At 41.2% G+C, this 18,949-nt stretch overlaps 1 pseudogene; it reads right to left on the reverse strand.

Annotated features, from left to right (window-relative positions):
• Positions 1-2,121: 2,121 nt before the first annotated feature.
• Positions 2,122-9,020, reverse strand: LOC149276551 (high mobility group protein B1 pseudogene; annotated as a pseudogene).
• Positions 9,021-18,949: the final 9,929 nt, after the last annotated feature.

Here is an 18,949-nt window from a genome sequence, read left to right on the forward strand (position 1 = left end):
TATGTCACTGTCAAACAACACCCCAATATGTGTTTGGCAACATCTCTTGAGTACAGTACCACCCATGCATATCACTAAAAGGCCACATTTGGGTGGTGCGCTTTTTTCCCTATTTTGGTCAGTCTGTGCCAAGGCCCTATCTTTGAACCCGGCCACTCCAATTTACCCATTCTTTTTTTTTATTTTTTTTAACGTAGATACTCCATGGGTATTTGAAATGCTAGTATTTTACATCGTTTCATGTCAGGATTTTTGGGAAGATACAGCGCTAATTTTAGCACTTGCTCATAATAATAAACTTTTTTTTTTCATTTTTATTATTTTTGGACTTTTTTTTTTACATTTTGCTGGAACTGGATCCCTTGATAGTGAAATCACTGCATGATTATTTTTTAATGTTACCACATTTTTTTTCTTCTTCATTTTTTTAAATCATTTTTAAAAATATTTTACTAATTTTGTGATTAGAAAGCTAGGCTCTATTTACTTGCATGGTTGAATGCAGTACCTGCATTCAACCTGCAAATGGATCCACAGGTTTTTTTAAAATAATCGCTGCCCTCTTGCGGCAGTGTCAAAATCTCTCCCGAGTGGTCACAGTGCGTCCTGGGGTAATTCTTTTAATACGTGCATCTGCCGCCATACAGCTCCTGATGCCAATCTTGGTGTTGCTGAATGCCTCAACATCAAGACATTACAGCAACACCGTTTAAGTGAAGAAAACCATTGTAATTTGCTTTCTAAGCTTGTTTAATGCCATGACAGGCCAGGCATGTCATTGGTTGTTAACTAACCGTTTTTGCGTGACATGCTTGGCCCGTCATTGGTCATTAATGGGTTAAATAGATGGATAGATAAATAAATGAATTGATAAATAAATATGTGAGTCCAATAATGTCCAATCTGGGAAAAGATTCAGTTAACAACCGAATAATTCATCCAAGGATTAAAAGAGAAATATTCATAAAAGGGTTAAATTCATTCAAGGATTTAAAAGGATTAAAAAGGAGAATCAAAAAATTTTTACAATTTCCAGAGTCAATAGCTCCACAATGATTTCCCATAGAAGAAAAAAAAGAAGAAATACAATAAATATAATATTTAATGGAGGTAACGTTAAAAACTACTCACAAGAAGGGCTCTGTTAAAATGCATGTATGGAGCTCTTAAAACACGTGTATGCACTCTGACGTGTTGGCAGATAGCTGCTTCAATGTGTAGCTGCAAATAGTATGGCGTGTCCAGCCGGTCCAGAGACAAGAACCTGCTCTTCTACACGAGGATGTAGGTTACCAAGCGGGAAAAATGTATTGTAATGCAGCAACTGAACTCTACTTTTCCAATAGGCTTCCTTAGAGGTATTACGGCTATCCAAATGTCTTTGTTTAAATAACAAAGTGCATATCTTAAATAATATAAATATACACAGATCATTAACTTTTTCAGCAATTTGAGCTACAGTAGCTCGTCTGTTGGATTTGACCGCAAAGGCCAGGCTTCGCTCCCCACATGCATCAATGAGAATTTGCCGCCCATGACCCTGGCGCCGGTTCATCGCTTTTCCTTCCTTGGACCACTTTTAATTAAAAAAATATATTTACTTAGAAGCAAACAAAATGTCAACAAAACAGTCGAAACTTTTTGGCAATTACAGAGTGGTATTCAGTTTAACAGAACAATAAATGATGCTAAGAGAATTGAAGATGAAAACATGAACTACATGCCCATTCAAACAAATTTTTGCTGTGCACCAACACGAACCTGCTTAAAATTGTGATGCCAATTTACAACCCCCTCACTGTACTATGCAAGGTCAGTGGCCTTTGAAAAACCACCATAACAAAGGGAAAAAAAAGGAAAACAATAGGGCTATCTAAAGACACATTCAGTAGTGTATTAGCTATACACAAGAGAAAAAAATACACTGCACAGTTTATTATTATTATTATACTTTATTTATAAAGCGGCATACAGATACAAGAGGAATGGAGGGCCCTGTTCCCGCAGGAACTTAAACAAATCTTACACAGCCTTATATTTTTGCCTTCTTTAAAAGAATTGTGTACAGGGGGGTTAAATGCTATATAGATAGATAGACAAGAAAATGCTCAAAAGAAGAGTTTATTCGTCATCGTCGTCGTCATCCTCCTCTTCTTCATCCTCATCTTCGTCGTCATCATCGTCATCCTCTTCCTTCTTGCTTTTTTCTGGCTTGGAAGGCGCCTTCTTTGCAGGCTCTTTGCAGGCAGCAATATCCTTTTAATATTTCTCCTTCAGTTTATCAGCTTTCCTTTCATAATGCAGTGTTATTCAACATCTCCCCCAGTTTCTTTGCAACATCACCAATTGTCAGACCTGGGTGCTCTGATTTAATTTTAGGGCGAAACTCTGAACAGAACAATAAGAATGCAGATGGTGGTCTCTTTGGCTCAGTTAGATCCTTAAACTTCTTTTTCGTTTCTATGAAAGAGAAGTGAAAACTTATGTACCACACATAAGTTTTCACTTCTCTTTCATAGCAAACTTTATCAGCCTTTGCCATCTCTTTAAGCTTCCCCTTTTCCTTAGCAGACATGGTCTTCCACTGTTCTGAACATTTCTTGGAGAACTCTGAGAAGTTTACAGATGTATCAGGGTGCTTCTTCTTCTGCTCTTCTCTGCAAGTTTGCACATAGTAAGCGTATGAGGACATTTTGCCTCGTGGCTTTTTGGGATACTGTCACGGAGCTGGCTAGTCCGACCGACTACCTCCGCTGTCTTGTGCTCCCTTAGCCTGGGACAACACACTTTCTTCGGTTCCCCAGTCACTAGCCGAGACTCAGTGTAGGGTAAAACCAAACCAAGACTGATTTATTTCTCACACAAGGGCTGGATATATCCAGCAAAACACACATTAAAATAAAACAAGATATTGGGACACAAACCGCCCCTTAATCTGCCTCCCAGAGACAACAGGGGCAGTAACGGGATTAACAATACAATAGGGGGGGGGAGACTGATTTATATAACATTAAACTGAAACAATGGTGGTCACTCCCTGGTGGCAGATCCTGGCTGTCTGCTGGAGATAATCCCCTCAACCAGTGATGAGATGATACTGCTGGGGGTAGCCACAGAAGTCTTTACAAACCCAGGGCCCATAGTCAATAGGGAGGAGGCTGGCAGTCAGGCTTCTCCAGTGGCCCCAGTGATGGAGGCTTCCGTCACAATTCTCCCCCCTTCGAATTGGACTGACATAGGATGAGACCCCAAACTGGTTGACTCCGTAGTCAGTCAGTTTATTTGGCCCATTAATGCCCTCCCAAAATTGGTGCTCCTGCTGCTGCTGGGGAGATGGGCCGGCTGCGCCATCTTCCGGGTACCGCTGGGGAGTGATGCCGCCTGCATCCCCTCCCTGGTGCCCCTGTTGCTGTTGAGGGAGTTCCGGTTGATCCGGTCCTGGAATTAGGTTCTGCTGCTGGGGGGGCGAGTCGGCCGCTGTATCTCCCTGAACTCCTGCAGCTTTGGTAGGTGCTGGGCAGAGGCCAGCGATGCTCTGCCTGGTTGCCAGCACTTCAGCTGGGGTTAGGGAATCTTGTGGGTCGGCCTGCCGCTGGGGAGGGAGGGCCGGTTCCTCTGCTCCCGGACATGTGAGCTGCCGCTGGGAAGATGGACCGGCTGTCACATCTCTCGGTTCCTCCCACTGCCACTGGGGAGGAAAAACAAGTTCCTCCGCTCCCGGACATGTGAGCTGCCGCTGGGGAGAATGGCCGGCTGCCACATCTCCCTGGATCCCTGTAATCATTACAGGTGTGGGGCAGAAGCCAGCAGCGCTCTGCCCTGTTGCCAGCTCTTCAGCTGGGACTAAGAGATCTGGGCAGACTGCCCAGCATTCTGAGGCCCCCGGTGTGGAGACCGCAGTGTTATCCACCCCTCTTGGGTTAACATCCTCAGATGTAAAATCAGTTAGATCCGCAATCTCTGGATCTGGTTGTGGAGCACAGTCGCACAGCTCCAGTATCGGATCTGGATTAGCTGCCCAGTATCCCTCTGACTCAGGGGTGGAGACCGCAGTCCCATCCACTCCGCCTGAGTCAACATCCCCAGGTGACCACTCAATAACATCCACAAAATCCACACAATCCCTGGACACCGGGGCATTCTGTTGAACGCATTCGAACAGTTTTTTATACGCCTTTTCCAGTTCCCACTCCTGCTTAATTAAAAAGTCTAAATCACCTTTAAGTCCTAGCGCATCTGGGAGGTCCCACTCCCTGAAATCCCGGATGTCCTCAATCCGCCACTCCGCTGTGCTGCCGAAGTCTGGATCCTCCTGAAGACTATCCCATAATAATCCAGGGCCACCAAAGTCATAGCCCTCTGGAGAACATTCTTTCGCAGTTCCCCAATATGCTTGCTCTGTATACCACTGCAGAACCCTATAGTGATCTTCCAGCTCCACCTCCTGTTGGACCAGCTTGTCCAATTCGGATACCCATTGCTCCTGGGGTTGCTGTCCCAGGAATGACATCCGTAGTTCCCGCTGGTCTCTAATCTTTTGTTCGGAGCTTGGAAGACACTGACCCCGGCGTATAACAGCCCTCTGCCATACTGACCGTCGAACCACTTGCCTCAGGTTCTGGTATTGTTCTGTAGGCAAAGCAGTTGTGTAGCAGGAGAGGATGACCCGCAGCAGCCCCTGGAATTCTGATACCACATCCATGTCCTTGTCAAGTCTGCCGTCCTGTCGGTCAATCCCGGTAGAAAGTAAGTGTCCCTCAGACTAAGAAGAAATCCCACCGCTGCCACCAATGTCACGGAGCTGGCTAGTCCGACCGACTACCTCCGCTGTCTTGTGCTCCCTTAGCCTGGGACAACACACTTTCTTCGGTTCCCCAGTCACTAGCCGAGACTCAGTGTAGGGTAAAACCAAACCAAGACTGATTTATTTCTCACACACAGGACTGGATATATCCAGCAAAACACACATTAACATAAAACAAGATATTGGGACACAAACCGCCCCCTTAATCTGCCTCCCAGAGACAACAGGGGCAGTAACGGGATTAACAATACAATAGGGGGGGGGGAGACTGATTTATATAACATTAAACTGAAACAATGGTGGTCACTCCCTGGTGGCAGATCCTGGCTGTCTGCTGGAGATAATCCCCTCAGCCAGTGATGAGATGATACTGCTGGGGGTAGCCACAGAAGTCTTTACAAACCCAGGGCCCATAGTCAATAGGGAGGAGGCTGGCAGTCAGGCTTCTCCAGTGGCCCCAGTGATGGAGGCTTCCGTCACAGATACCTTTATCCATTTTCAGTTGGTTTCCAATGCTGTGTCTATGGAGCTCAATGTACTGCATTGGCTGTTAAAGCGGGATTGTTATGCAGCCTCTTCACGCTCCCAATCTGTAAAATTACTCTCCCCTTGGACCACTTCTGTGAATGAGTGAATGAATATTTGTGAATGAGTGATTGGATATGTGTGTGATAGCATGGATGTATAAGTAGGGGGAAGCAAGGCACAGGGACGCTGTTTAAGGCATGAGTGGCACAGGGAGGCTGTTTGAGGCATGGATGGCACAGGAAGGCTGTTTAAGGCATGGGTGGGACAGGGAAGCTGTTTGAGGCATGGATGGCACAGGGAGGCTGTTTGGGGCTAAAATGGCAAGTCCTATGCTTCCAATCTGGGTGCTAGGCAGGTCTTGTGTATGCAATTGTAAGGGCACTAGGTGCCGGATCAGGTAGGAGTCTCCATGCAGGGAGCATGGCCCAAGTCTTCCTCTTGGGCTCAATCTATGGGTGTTTTGAGCATGAGCAGGCTGGAAGCTCTCTGGCAGGGCACATGGAGGGTGCATGGCTGGAAGCCCTCTGCAAGTTAGCAATTCCTTGCATTATTTATTTTGATCTATGCCTTCAATGCTGAGTTTGCTTGTGATTTTTCACTTGATGTATACCTGCATGGCTGGGTTTGTGTGTTAGCATTGAAGGTATAGATCAACTAATTATGTTTAATGTGCTATTTATTAATATCTGCAAATACAGGGTTAATATGTTTTGATATATACCTCCAGTGCTGTGTTTCCATGTGTTGGTTATTTGATCCATACCTGAACTACATGAGGGAGAAAAAGTAAGGTATGGCACACCTAAAGCCAGCCCTGATCACGACTCACACGTCCATTTCAGGTCACTCGCCAGGCACTCCTTGGCTATGCGATCTGCATAGTATTGTGCTCCTTTTGCCCTGCGTGTGGAGAGGGAAACTCCACTGACTCTGACCGATGATATTTACATTTTCTATCAGTTACATATATTTGTTATACTATTATCTATTGGATATCTATACATTTAGCAATTTCTATTACACTTAATCATGTATTTAATTGATAAAATATTATTTATAAGTTATATTTATAACTAGTGCAGGACTTGTTTCCTATTTGCACAATTTTTTTTTCGGAGTTGTATTTTTGGTGCAACTCCTATCCTTATTGTTGCTTTACACAAGAGCTCAACATTACATTCCTCATTTTCTAAAAAAGAATGAATGAGTAATACTTCCATTGCTGTATTAATCTGTTTCTTCAATTCTGTTTTTTTTTTACTTTTTTTAAACACAAATTCCGCATAGCATAAGCATTAAAGCTTCATAATTTAGATACTTATTTATGATAATGAAATAATGTGAGGAAGTCTGTTCTGTGACAAATCTCATATATAAATCAGCAAGCACACATCCCTTCTGAAATTACTGAGAAACATAATGCGAGAAATGGACCAGCTAAGTGAAATGTTGCTGATAAAATCTTGCTGAATATGTTTGCCACAGACATTATTATTAGGGCTGCAACTAACGATTATTTTCATAATCGATTAGTTGGCCCATTATTTTTTCGATTAATTGGATAAAAAAATAAATGTAAATTTTTGACTTATTTAAAATAGTTTAATAAACAAACAGGATGTTAAAAACAAACAGCAGAATACATTTTTTTTTTGAGAAATGCATTTCTTGTTTTTATTTCCCAACCTGCCCCACCAGTTATGCACATTTGAGCCCAGACTTGCCACACTGCCTCACAGATATGCCACATACCCCCAGATATGCCACATACCCCCATATATGGCTCTCCGCCCTCCTGACATATGCCTTATATACCCTATATGCCTTATACCCCCAGATATGCCACTGTGCCTCCTGATATGCCTTATACCCCAGTATGCCTTATACCTCCAGATATGCCACTCCGTCCTCCCCAGATATGCCTTATATACCAATATGCCTTATACCCCCTGGTATGCCTTATACCCCCCAGATATTCCTTATACCCCCATATGCCATAGTGCCCTCTGATATGCCTTATACCCCAGATATGCCACTCGGCCTCCCAAATATGCCACTCTGCCCCCTGAATATGCCTTATACCCCTAATATGCCACTGTGCCCCCCGAATATGCCTTTTAACCCCCTATATGCCACTGTGCCCCCTGATATGCCTTATAACCCCGATATACGTCTGTGCTCTCGATATGCCCCCCAAATATGTCACTGTGCCCCCTGATATTACACTCTGTCCCCCTGATATGCCTTATACCCCTATATACCACTATGCCCTTGATATGCCCCCCAGACTTACCCCCCATGCTCCAGACTCCTTGGTGTCTAGTAGGGGCAGTCTGTGAGAGTCTGCGCGATGTGCGAATGAGTATGCGTGATTAAGGGAATGAATTAGTATCTGTAACTGATTAGTATCTGTGAATGAGGGAATGAATGAGTATCTGAGAATGATTAGTATCTGTGAATTAATGTTTGTGAATGAGTAAATGAATGTGTGTGTGTGTGTGATAGCATGGATGTGTAAGTGGGGGGATAGCATGGCATAGGAAGGCTGTAATCACACTCCTATCATGCCCAGCACCCTTGATTTTGGGCCAGTTAAATGGCGATCCATGAGCTCCCCAACCAGATATGCTTCTCCAGAGGTGGGCAGTATAGTCCGCCTCTGGATGAGTGCACGCCCGGGGCGGATCAACATTCCCCCGGAGTACACTACTTGTGGGTCAGTCCGGCCCTGTTATATAATATCCCACCTGCATGGGTTATTTTTAATGCTTTGTAATCCTTACATATCACACAAATGTTTTTGAATTGGGGGTAGCAAAGGCTAAAAAAAATAATGTTACATTTGGGGGTAGGTATGAGATGCTTTGGATCTTGACAATTTTTTTTATCCTTTTTACATTTTAGTATTACTGTATTTTGTTTTAAAGCTTTTTGACTTAAAGCTTGCATGCAACTGCTCGGCCATGGAAACATATTCCATGAAGCTCCCGTCACACATTTTTTTATGTTGATATTTGTCAGGTCCCCGCCGCAGTACTCACCTTGGTCCCACGCCGCGTCCTCCTTCTGACCCACACCGCCGATATGGCGACGTACGAAGAGGGGTCCGACGTGGCAGAACTGCTCACTCCCCGCCGTTGACGATGCCGCGGTCTTCTTCCCGGCCTGGTGATCTTCAGGACGGCCGGAACACAACTAAAGGGCCGTCCCAACAGAAACGGAGAACATGTTCCGTCTCTCGCACGCCCTCTAGTGGCGCGCGCGCATACAACTCCTTTTCTTAAAGGCACAGTCACAATATTCCCAGGTGTATAGAATCAGGTTAATCTGGACATCAGAGGGAGTATCCCTTCCTCCTTCCTATAAATCTGTGCCGTTTAGTTCATTCATTGCTCAGATATACTGTGCTCTCTACGTATATACGTCAGTGCTCCCTTATCATTGTTTCATTGGATATTGACCCTTCGCTTTCCTTATCGTGTCTGAACCTTCGCTGCCTGAACCGACCTCTGCTTATCCTGACTTCGTTTACGTCTCATCCCTATCGGTACCTCGCTTTTGATTCATCCACGTCTCCAGCCTTGCATATTGGGCTCCGACTACTAAACCCGACAATATTAATGGCAGTGGAAGTTTTGAACGCTTCAGCTATGGAATCAGCAGAACGTTGTCGACTTTTACAGATCATGCGTTTCAGCACTCGATGACCCCGCTCTGTTCAAACGTGCGCAAATATCTGTAAATGCAGACTGCATGGCTAGGTGCTTGATTTTATACACCTGTGGCACTGGGTCTAAATGAAACACATGAATTCAATGATTAAGGACTGTGTCCCAATACTTTTGTCCACATCGTATATAAGGTATAACAGGCTAACTTTCAAATACGTAGATGCTTGACTACTTTATACTTTGTTATTGTGAAATAGATTTTGCGCACTTCCTAAAAAAGTTGTATCTCTAATTTTTTTACTTTCTCATTTTTTTTCACAAATGTTGACAAAGGAATTTTACCAGATTGGCCATTTCCCTTTTCAAAGGAAAAGGAAATTAAAGTGTCACATGTGTACCTGCATATGAGAAAAGAAATATAATGTGCAAGCTTTCAGATGAAGAATGTAATGGTGTTTCTGCTTTTATAGGGAAGCAGGGTTTCCTATTAAATAGCCTGCAAATGTTTTAACAATTATTTTAAATTATTTTCTCAAACCTACATGTAGTTTATAGTACCCTCATTAAACTAATTTCTCAGAATGAGACTGTGTCTCATTAAATGTGTATACATTAAGAAGTCAGTAGTAAATGCCTATGTGTGTATGTATATATATTTATGAAGATTTTGTTTTCTATACCAACTAAACCATTTTCCGTGCGTGAATAAATAATGATAGTACATTTATAACTAAAAGGCATTTTAATCACTGATTAGATCTTGTTGCAGTGAAGTATTTTATGGCCTGTTACTTGCTAGTGGATATAAATATCATATCTAATTGTATAGTTTCAGCTGAGATGTTTTCCATACACTGTATGTAATAAAAATGCACAGGACAGTGTTAGCAACATTGAGCAAAAACAGAAGTACGCTCAAACATAATAATGAAAACTAAATTTTACTACTTTTGAGTTCTATTTAGTATCTAGAATAGCTTTCAGTATATCTCTTAAATCATTACTAAACTTTTTTCCTCCTAAATTACCCTGTACTTTCAGATGGATAATTAAACTTTTGACAAAAATCAATTAGATTAAATTTCCCATTTTTTTGCATTTAATATTTAAGAGAAAAAATTGCATTCCATGTTTGTAACAGTAATAAAATAGTTTTAAGTTGTATGTTTGATTTTAGTAAAGTAAGCACCTAGTATACTAGTCAAATGTATTATTGTTTTGTATTATGTCAACATGAAATCTGTAAATATACGGTAATCTTAAAATTATCTAAATCTATAAGATTAGTGTTTCTCTTTAACTTTTTAAAAAGCCAATAATTCGAGACAACCTTGGGACGGGCATTAAAATCACCCATTGCACAATAAATGACTTACATGCCTACATGGGGCCGCACACACTCTTCTCCACTTGTGGAAGGTAATTAAATATAACCCCCTTCCTCCATCCCCTGCTAATTGAGATAGAGGGGTTAAATAATCTTAAAAGCCCTATGGGAGGCACAGATGTCCAGTTATGCCTTCCCTTCACCCCTCCTGCTCTCAGTGGGATGAGTTGGTTATTTAGGAGCCATTCCAGCAAAGATCCACAAAGGGCCATCCAAAAAATGGTTGCTGCCAACCATTGGCAACCACTGTTAGAAGCCTTAATTATATGCCAGTCTTAGTATATAAGCATACCTGGGAACTTTTGGGCTCTGGCCACCTGGAGCCTTCCCTTGCGGAACGCGGGCTGGTCTATTCGCTAATGTCAGTGGGTGATCACACTGACGCCGGTGGGTGGTCCTGCTGACGTCTGTGGGCGTACCCACAGGAAGTACCGTGACCCGGAGGATACGAGTGTGGACATGGAGAACTGGAGAAGCGACACTTCTCCCAAAGTCTCTGGACAAAAAAATGGTGAAATCGCAGGTATGTAAATTATGTATTATATATTATGTATGTATATCATGTGCATGAAATAACTTAGAGGTGGGGGGAAGGGACAAAAGTATATGGGGGGATTCTGCACACATAAAGTAGACTTGATCGCTGAAGTGTACGTTTTAACATAGAAACTGCTCTTTTCGACTTCTAAGCTGACAAAACTTTTCTAACCAATCTACCCACAATCTCTCCGTGAGCCGTAACATTAACATACCTGGAAACTTCTCAGGAGAAGCTACCAGGAACTCTCCCTCTTCTGGAGGAATGTGGGGGTGTAGCTTTTGGAAGGAATGTAGATGAGGGGGAGGAAGTAAGCATTGCCACTCCCCTTCCTATTGAACGAAGTAGCTGACCTGGTGATTAAGGTAAGTAGGGTTTTGACTGGAGACTTTTTGCAAAACCTGAGATCCCAGGTATGAACATAACTGCAGGCCAGAATGAGGAAATCCTTAAGACTTCCTGCTTTTATTACATTATTAGTTACCTACGGTGCAATCAAAAATAAAAAGGATATTTGAACCCTCTATTTATTTACAAAAGTTTTAGATTCGGCAGAGTAGATAAAGTGAGAAACAGATAAAGGAACGGTGAGACAGCCATGTCTTATTACTATTATTTTTTTATCCTCATTTATGCAAGCAATATTAAATATTAAGAGCAGTTAGTGTTAGGACCAATCGTATGAATGGTATGCAATTAATATTTCCAGTCTTAAGGAGATGCATAGCCCCAAGTTCAGAAATATCATACTCCTTCTAACAGCCATTAAACGTATTAAACGTACATGAACTCATGGAGTACCAAACATGAAGTGCCTATCAGACATCATTCAGACAAGATACTGTGGACCCACCTCCACTAGACTCTCACAAACATCTGTTCTCTGCACCTACCATAATCTATCAATAAAAAAAGGGAAAACTGAAAATGTAATCTTAAACTTATTAAAAATGTCACCATGCCTGCTGTTTTTTTTCAGAGCTGGTGCAAACCATCTTCATTAGGCTCTCTGGTACATTGCTGGACATGGGACAAGGTCACAATTTTAAATTGGCTCATCTCCACACTCTGGCCCATCTCCACACTCTGCTCCGTGTTCCCTTAAGAGGTGGAACATTGAGACAAATCACGTGGGGCTTCATATAAGACCCAGAGGTCAATACTGTTTTATTAATTCATGATACACTTATTAGAATATATTAAAATTGAGATTTGGTTATAGTTAATGGACTGGATCATGGTGTAGCAAAATTATGCAAAATGATCCATCAAGGCAGGAAAGGTTTATATGAGTTATGATGACAATTTGCTATTCTAAAGAGATCCATATTAAAAATAGGGACAAGGACAAAACTGAATGGTGAACTGTCAAAAATACACATCATCGTAAGACTAAAGTTCTAGGCCTCAATGGAATAAAAGTGGGATCATTGACACTATAGACACTAAAGTTGCACTTTGAGGCAGTTTTATAATGAGAACAGTATTATAAGAAACAAATGAGCATTAATGAGCTTTGAATGTTTAAACAAAGTTTCACCCTTTAGAAAGCCGACTTTTCTTCATATTTCAGTAACACAAGACTGCCAGCAGATGGCAACAAATACCTACTTAATCATCCCTTTTTGGCTTGGCCATTCACAAGTTTTTCCACAATGTTTAAATCATATCAGATCACAGAACTGTATCAGAAAGAATTGATAATTCAGCATTTTTTCTAAATCTTCATAGACGAAGTCCATATAGAGACAATAAAAATCCATGAACTGTAAGTAATTATTCACACTTTCGTGATGGTATTTCTGTTAAAGGAACACTCTTATGCAGTTTAATGCCTAGTGTGGAAAATTGTAATAATAATAATAATGATAAAAATAATAATAATAACAAGTAATATAAATTCCATGTTTTAAAAAGTATTTCATTATTATAGTAAACATTCTAAATAATTCTAAGAAAATGAATAATGCAGTACATATTTTTCATTAGTGGTCCTGATTGAAATTTAAATACATCTTGCCACCATAATTAAACAATGCTGAAAGACATTTAAAGAGGAAGCCAGAGTATCAGGAATAAACATAAACATTAAATCTCAGAGAAGAGGTCAACATACAGGAACAATGTTTAGCTTAAACTGCTTCTGAAAGGAACATTGTCATTAAAAAGCTACTACAACTGTACATGTACACACATTTATATGAATACTGAATTATGGTTCATCAAAGAGGAGAGCAATGTTGTTCTAATTCCCTATTAATAATAGTGTCTTTGCTCATAGGTGGCCTGACCTAATAGTTCATAGTATCTGAGCTAGCTTTATGCAGGTTTGGGTTGAATTTTCCAAATTGTTCCCCATCAAACACAGATTAGCAAATATTTGTTTATTAACAATTATTTTAAAAAGTATTTAAAATGAATGGTCCGTGTAAATAAACTGCAAATTTAAAAATATTTGGTTATACATTCAACAGCCTATTTCAGTGATGGGGAATGTTTTTTGCCCCAGTTTTCTGCATGAAACCAAGTTGCAGACCTTAAAGCGTAAACACTGCATGTTGGTGTAGTGCAGTCTTGTTTTCACAGAAGCATATACTCACACTCACTTACATGCATACACACACATGCTCACACACATACATATATACATGCATACATGACACAACTTGGCAGATACAGTATATTTTGGCAAGACCTTGCACCCATCCTGTTTAATCTAAATCAGTGGCGACTCTAGAAACAATATATAGGGGGGCACACAAGATACCACAGTCAAACTGGGGGGCATTCATAATTTCCAAAAGTAATGTGCTATGGAATTATACTTTTGTTATTGGGCTAAAATAATACTTGATCATTCAACATGGGAAACCTGAAGCCACAATTGAGTGTGACTAATCCTTGAAATAAATATACACAACAACTTCAGGAGGGCATTTTATCTCTGGATAAATATAAATTAAATAATTCCTACTGTAAGTTAAGTGCCAGGAAACAGATGACCAAACACACACACCAACACAGGCTCTGTCACACTGACACCCAGACACACACCAGGACAGGCTCAGCCACACTGACAACCACACACATCAGGACAGGCCCTGCCACACCCACATCCAAACACACACACACACCAGGACAGGCTCTGACACACTGACACCCAAACACACACCATAGGACAGGCTCTACCACACTGTCAACCGAACACACACACAAGGACAGGCTCTACCACAGAAACACCCAAACACACACCAGGACAGGCTCTGCCACACCAACACCTATACACACATACCCGAGGACAGGCTCTGCTACACTCTGATAACCAAAAACACACAAACAGCAGGACACAATCTACGTCACAGACATCTACATCAGGATAGATTTTTCACACTGCATTGTCGTTTATACCCGCATTAGTGTTTTTGCCCCTTGTGTATTGATGCCCCTGCTGCCCATATATATTAATATTAGCCCCAGTTGCCGATAGCAGGTATAGATCAACACATTAACACAAAAAACAAGCTTTGCATGTATAGATCAACTGAAATTCACTTGTGATCTCAGCACTGAAGGTATATATCAAATAAACAGAATCAGACATACAAATCCTGTATTTGCAGGTATACAATATTATATGAAACGTAGCATTGCAGGTATGGATCAAATAAATACATGGAAACAGCATTGCAGGTATTAATCAACTGAATAAGACATACAAACACTGTATTTGCAGGTATACATAAATAATGTATGGAAATATATAGATATGGATCTACAGAATAACGCAAAAACCCAGCTTTGCAGGTATAGACCAACTGGAATTCACATAAAAACACGTCATTAAAAGGTATTTTTAAAAACCCCTAAATTACAGGCATAGATCACAGGTTGCACACCCCAAAGCCAGCCCTGGCGTCCACACTGCCCACACAGCAATCACACTCCTATCATACCCAGGCAACCAGTAAATGCTGGTACCTAGGCATGATGGGACTGTGCTTGCTGATAGCTTGCTATCATGCCAGGTCAGCCAGTACATGCTGGTACAGGGTGGCTGTAAGTGATGTGTAGACCCCATACTGCTGGCAGCATTTACTAGTTGGATGTGTAAGTGCTGGAACCTAGGCATGATGGGACTTTGATTGCTGTTAGCAATCACACTCCTATCATGCCAGGTCAGCCAGTACATGCTGGTACAGGGTGGCTGTAAGTGATGTGTAGACCCCATACTGCTGGCAGCATCAATACACAAGGGGGGACTATCTAGGTTTCAGCATGTACTGGCTGACTTGGCATGATAGGAGTGTGATTGCTAACAGCAATCAAAGTCCCATCATGCCTAGGTTGCAGCACTTACACATCCAACCAGTAAATGCTGGAACCTAGGCATGATGGGACTGTGATTGCTGTTAGCAATCACACTCCTATCATGCCAGGTCAGCCAGTACATGCTGGTACAGGGTGGCTGTAAGTGATGTGTAGACCCCATACTGCTGGCAGCATCAATACACAAGGGGGCAGCTAGCTAGGTTTCAGCATGTACTGGCTGACTTGGCATGATAGGAGTGTGATTGCTAACAGCAATCACAGTCCCATCATGCCTAGGTTCCAGCACTTACACATCCATGCTATCACACACACACACTCATTCATTCATATACTCATTCATTCACAGATTAATTCCCTCAATCACGCATACTCATTCAAACACCCTCCCCACCCCTTACCTGCACTGCAGCTCCTCGATGCCGCTCACACACTTCAGCAGAGGGCGCGGCCCTCCCTCTGCGTTCTCTGGTACTGCACAGAGGAAGCGGGACTGGAGCAGAGTCGTGATGTCACGTGAACTCTGCTAGGTTCTGCTTCCTCTATGCAGTACAGAAGACCCTCCCACAGGTAAGTAGCAGGGCTCGAGGTGCGGCCACCGTAAGATCGGTTGCCCTGGCTGCCGATCTTACGCGGGCCGCACCCTCTCTGTCCTCCGCATTAAAAATAAATTAAAAAAGAGACGGGATTTAAAGTCGCATTGCGACTTTATTCCAAATTCGTAGGGGGGCAACAGGAGGGGCAAGGATCAACCTAGGGGGGGCAATTGCCCCCCCTTGCCCCCCTGTAGCGACGCCACTGATCTAAATGTATATAAATATACTGTATTTATATTAAACTGGATGAGGGGCTTCTCAAATGGAACCTGTGTGCTGCGGCCACTATCTATCCCATTTCTGCTCATCTCTCCTCTTTCTTTCCTTTACTTGCCCTTCTCTGTCTATCTTTTGCCTTTCTCTCCTCTCATTACCTCCTCTCTATACCTCTTATTTTCTTACTATCTCTCCTCTTTCTCACTATCCATTTCTCCCCTTTCTCCCCATCCATTTCTCCCCTTTCTCCCCAACTCTTACCTCTCTTACTATCTCTAGACCTATGTTTCAGTGCTCCATTGTAGTGTTTGTGCCGCTTCAGAGCTGAGTGTGGGGATATGACAGCATCAAGCTTCGCAAGGGAGCAGTGAAACTGAGGTCTCTAGGAACAGAACTTGCGCACCCTTTATTGGGTCTTTACCTGCCCGTTGTGGCACACATTCCATAAGTACGACATTGCTGCCCTATTTAATTCCCTTGGTTACACAATGGGTCACCTAGTATCCTTGGTTTCCCCAGCATTAACCATTGTAATATGGGGCTATCATAATAATGTTAGTTTCCCCTTACTCAATTTTAGACAAGATTTGCACTACCTGACTCATCTTAGAATGTCCCTATTAGTCATGGCTTAAATATAAACCTCTGTACCAAATCAGAACAATTCCCGCAGCCAATCATTTGATATTCATACAAATGTAAAATTATGCCAAAAGAGCTGTGAATATTCATCCATGTAAAATGCATCTATTTTACACATATTTATCAAAGTCATTTGAGATCTCTTTAGAAATGATCCTTTTTGTCACTTTGGGGGAAAATAATGAACAGGTATATCAAATTACAAATCGTATCAAAGCATATCAAATGGTGAGAATGCTTTTTTCTGACTATTTGACATGTTAACTGTATCCACCTCACAAAAATGTTGTTATGATGTATACTAAAGAAAATGGTTGGAATAAAGAATATGGAAACTAATGGGTAACAATGCAAAGGAACCACAATTTACAGGATGTAAACTACAGGATGCTTCTTCTAACAGATCTAATTCATAAAATATAGGTGTTAATACTTTGAGATTAGATTTTTTAAAAAATCCAAAAACACAATGATTTTTGATGTTCTAATAATTCCTACTATTGAAAATATGCTTTTCATGGAATAAATAGGTAGGTACACATTGCATGAAATGAAATTATAGAATGTTTTTAACTCATATAAATTGTAGTCAGACAAATGATGTATTAACTGCAAAACATTACTAGGAACATACATTGTGGAACAGTTTGTAGCTATGTTATATGTCATTTGGCTTGTCATTAAGAATATTTGAGGACCAGACTGAACACATTTCTTCGGATTCAGTTACAATAGTGTCATATTCTCACCTAGGCCAAGTGGGGCCAGGATGGTGGTCTCTCTGCTGCATAGCCAAGATTACCATATAGGGAAATTGGTTGGGGGGATTTGTAACCAGCTCCTGTACAGTACCGAGCCGACACAGCCTCCATACTATCGCATGTGCAGTATTTCAGTATACGACAACATATCCAGCTGCACACCATGGTCAGGTAACATAGGTAAGTTGGGGCACTGCTCTGGTTCAGGCCTAGGGCAGCGCTCAGCTACATGTCTCTGACTTACAAGCAAGTTCATGCTTGAGCTTACATTAAAATTATAATGATATACTTTGCTATTGTATAACTAGGTTGTGGTGTATTTTGCAAACTAGACTGCACTTATTGTGGAGCATCAATCCATTAAAACAAATTGTTGGTTTTTTATGCATACTGGAGTCCATTTTGTTGATTTTGTTCTTATTTTGCTCCACTGCCTTGTCTGCCTCTACTGAAAACCAGAAGTATAACTATGAACCATACTTCAGTACACTTACTTCCTGCATATCCTCTGTTGTACTGCCTTTAAAATCAGTGGGATTATTAGCAGCCAATAGCAGGTACGCAAGATAAACATCAATATCCAGTTAGTCAATGGGAGTAGCATCAGCCAATCACGTAGATGTTATCTGAACACTGATCTTCTGCTAGCATACACGAAAACTATTAAAAAACTTTTTCATCATGTCAGTTTCTTCTTTTGTGTCACAAGGCAGCAACATTATGAATGAGGCAAAGTTTTACATGATTAGAGAATTAGTTTTGGGGAAGGGTCTGGGCATTCAACATTACTAAGAACTATGTTTCTGATGCTGTGTTTAGTTGCCTATATTAAATCCAGCTGCACTTTTTTAATAGTGATTCTGATCTTACTAATTTTTCATATCATTACTGTCTCTAAATGATAAAGTGTTGGAAGAAGAAGCGGTTTTTGACTTACATAAAAGTCCAGGTATAGCGCTGGAGTTAAGCATGAGAAGAAAATATAAGAAGACTGCAGAGACACCAATCTAGAATAAATGTTGTTGCTTTTTATTAATAGCTAGTTGGAATGTTAGCCAAGTTCTTGCCAAATGCTGTACATTTCAGCATTTGACTGCAGAATTTCAGAGTTCTGCCTACAACAGTGATAAGCTATAAATAGAACAACACAAAAAAGGGGTCTAAGGTTGTCCCCTCTAAAAAAGTAAAATAATGAAAAAACTACTTTATCGTATAGTAAATATTTTACAAATGAATCCATATTGATAATTCCTTAGTCTCACGTCGAAATGATGAAACGTGTCAGGCAACTGACGATTCATTATGAGTTTGGTGTACTGCGGCTGTATTTGTGATATCATTTTAAGAAGATGAATTTAAATTATACTACATATGCTTTGCACACTTTTATTTATACCTGCTGTATACCAAGGATTACTACCAACTTCTGAGTGGAGGAGGTAGGTTTTTTTATTTTTTTTTTACATATTAGGGTGAAGGT

This window comes from Sceloporus occidentalis, unplaced genomic scaffold (assembly GCF_023333645.1).
Source record: "Sceloporus occidentalis isolate IW3139 unplaced genomic scaffold, rSceOcc1.0.p SCAF_234, whole genome shotgun sequence".
Taxonomy (NCBI): Eukaryota; Metazoa; Chordata; class Lepidosauria; order Squamata; family Phrynosomatidae; genus Sceloporus; species Sceloporus occidentalis.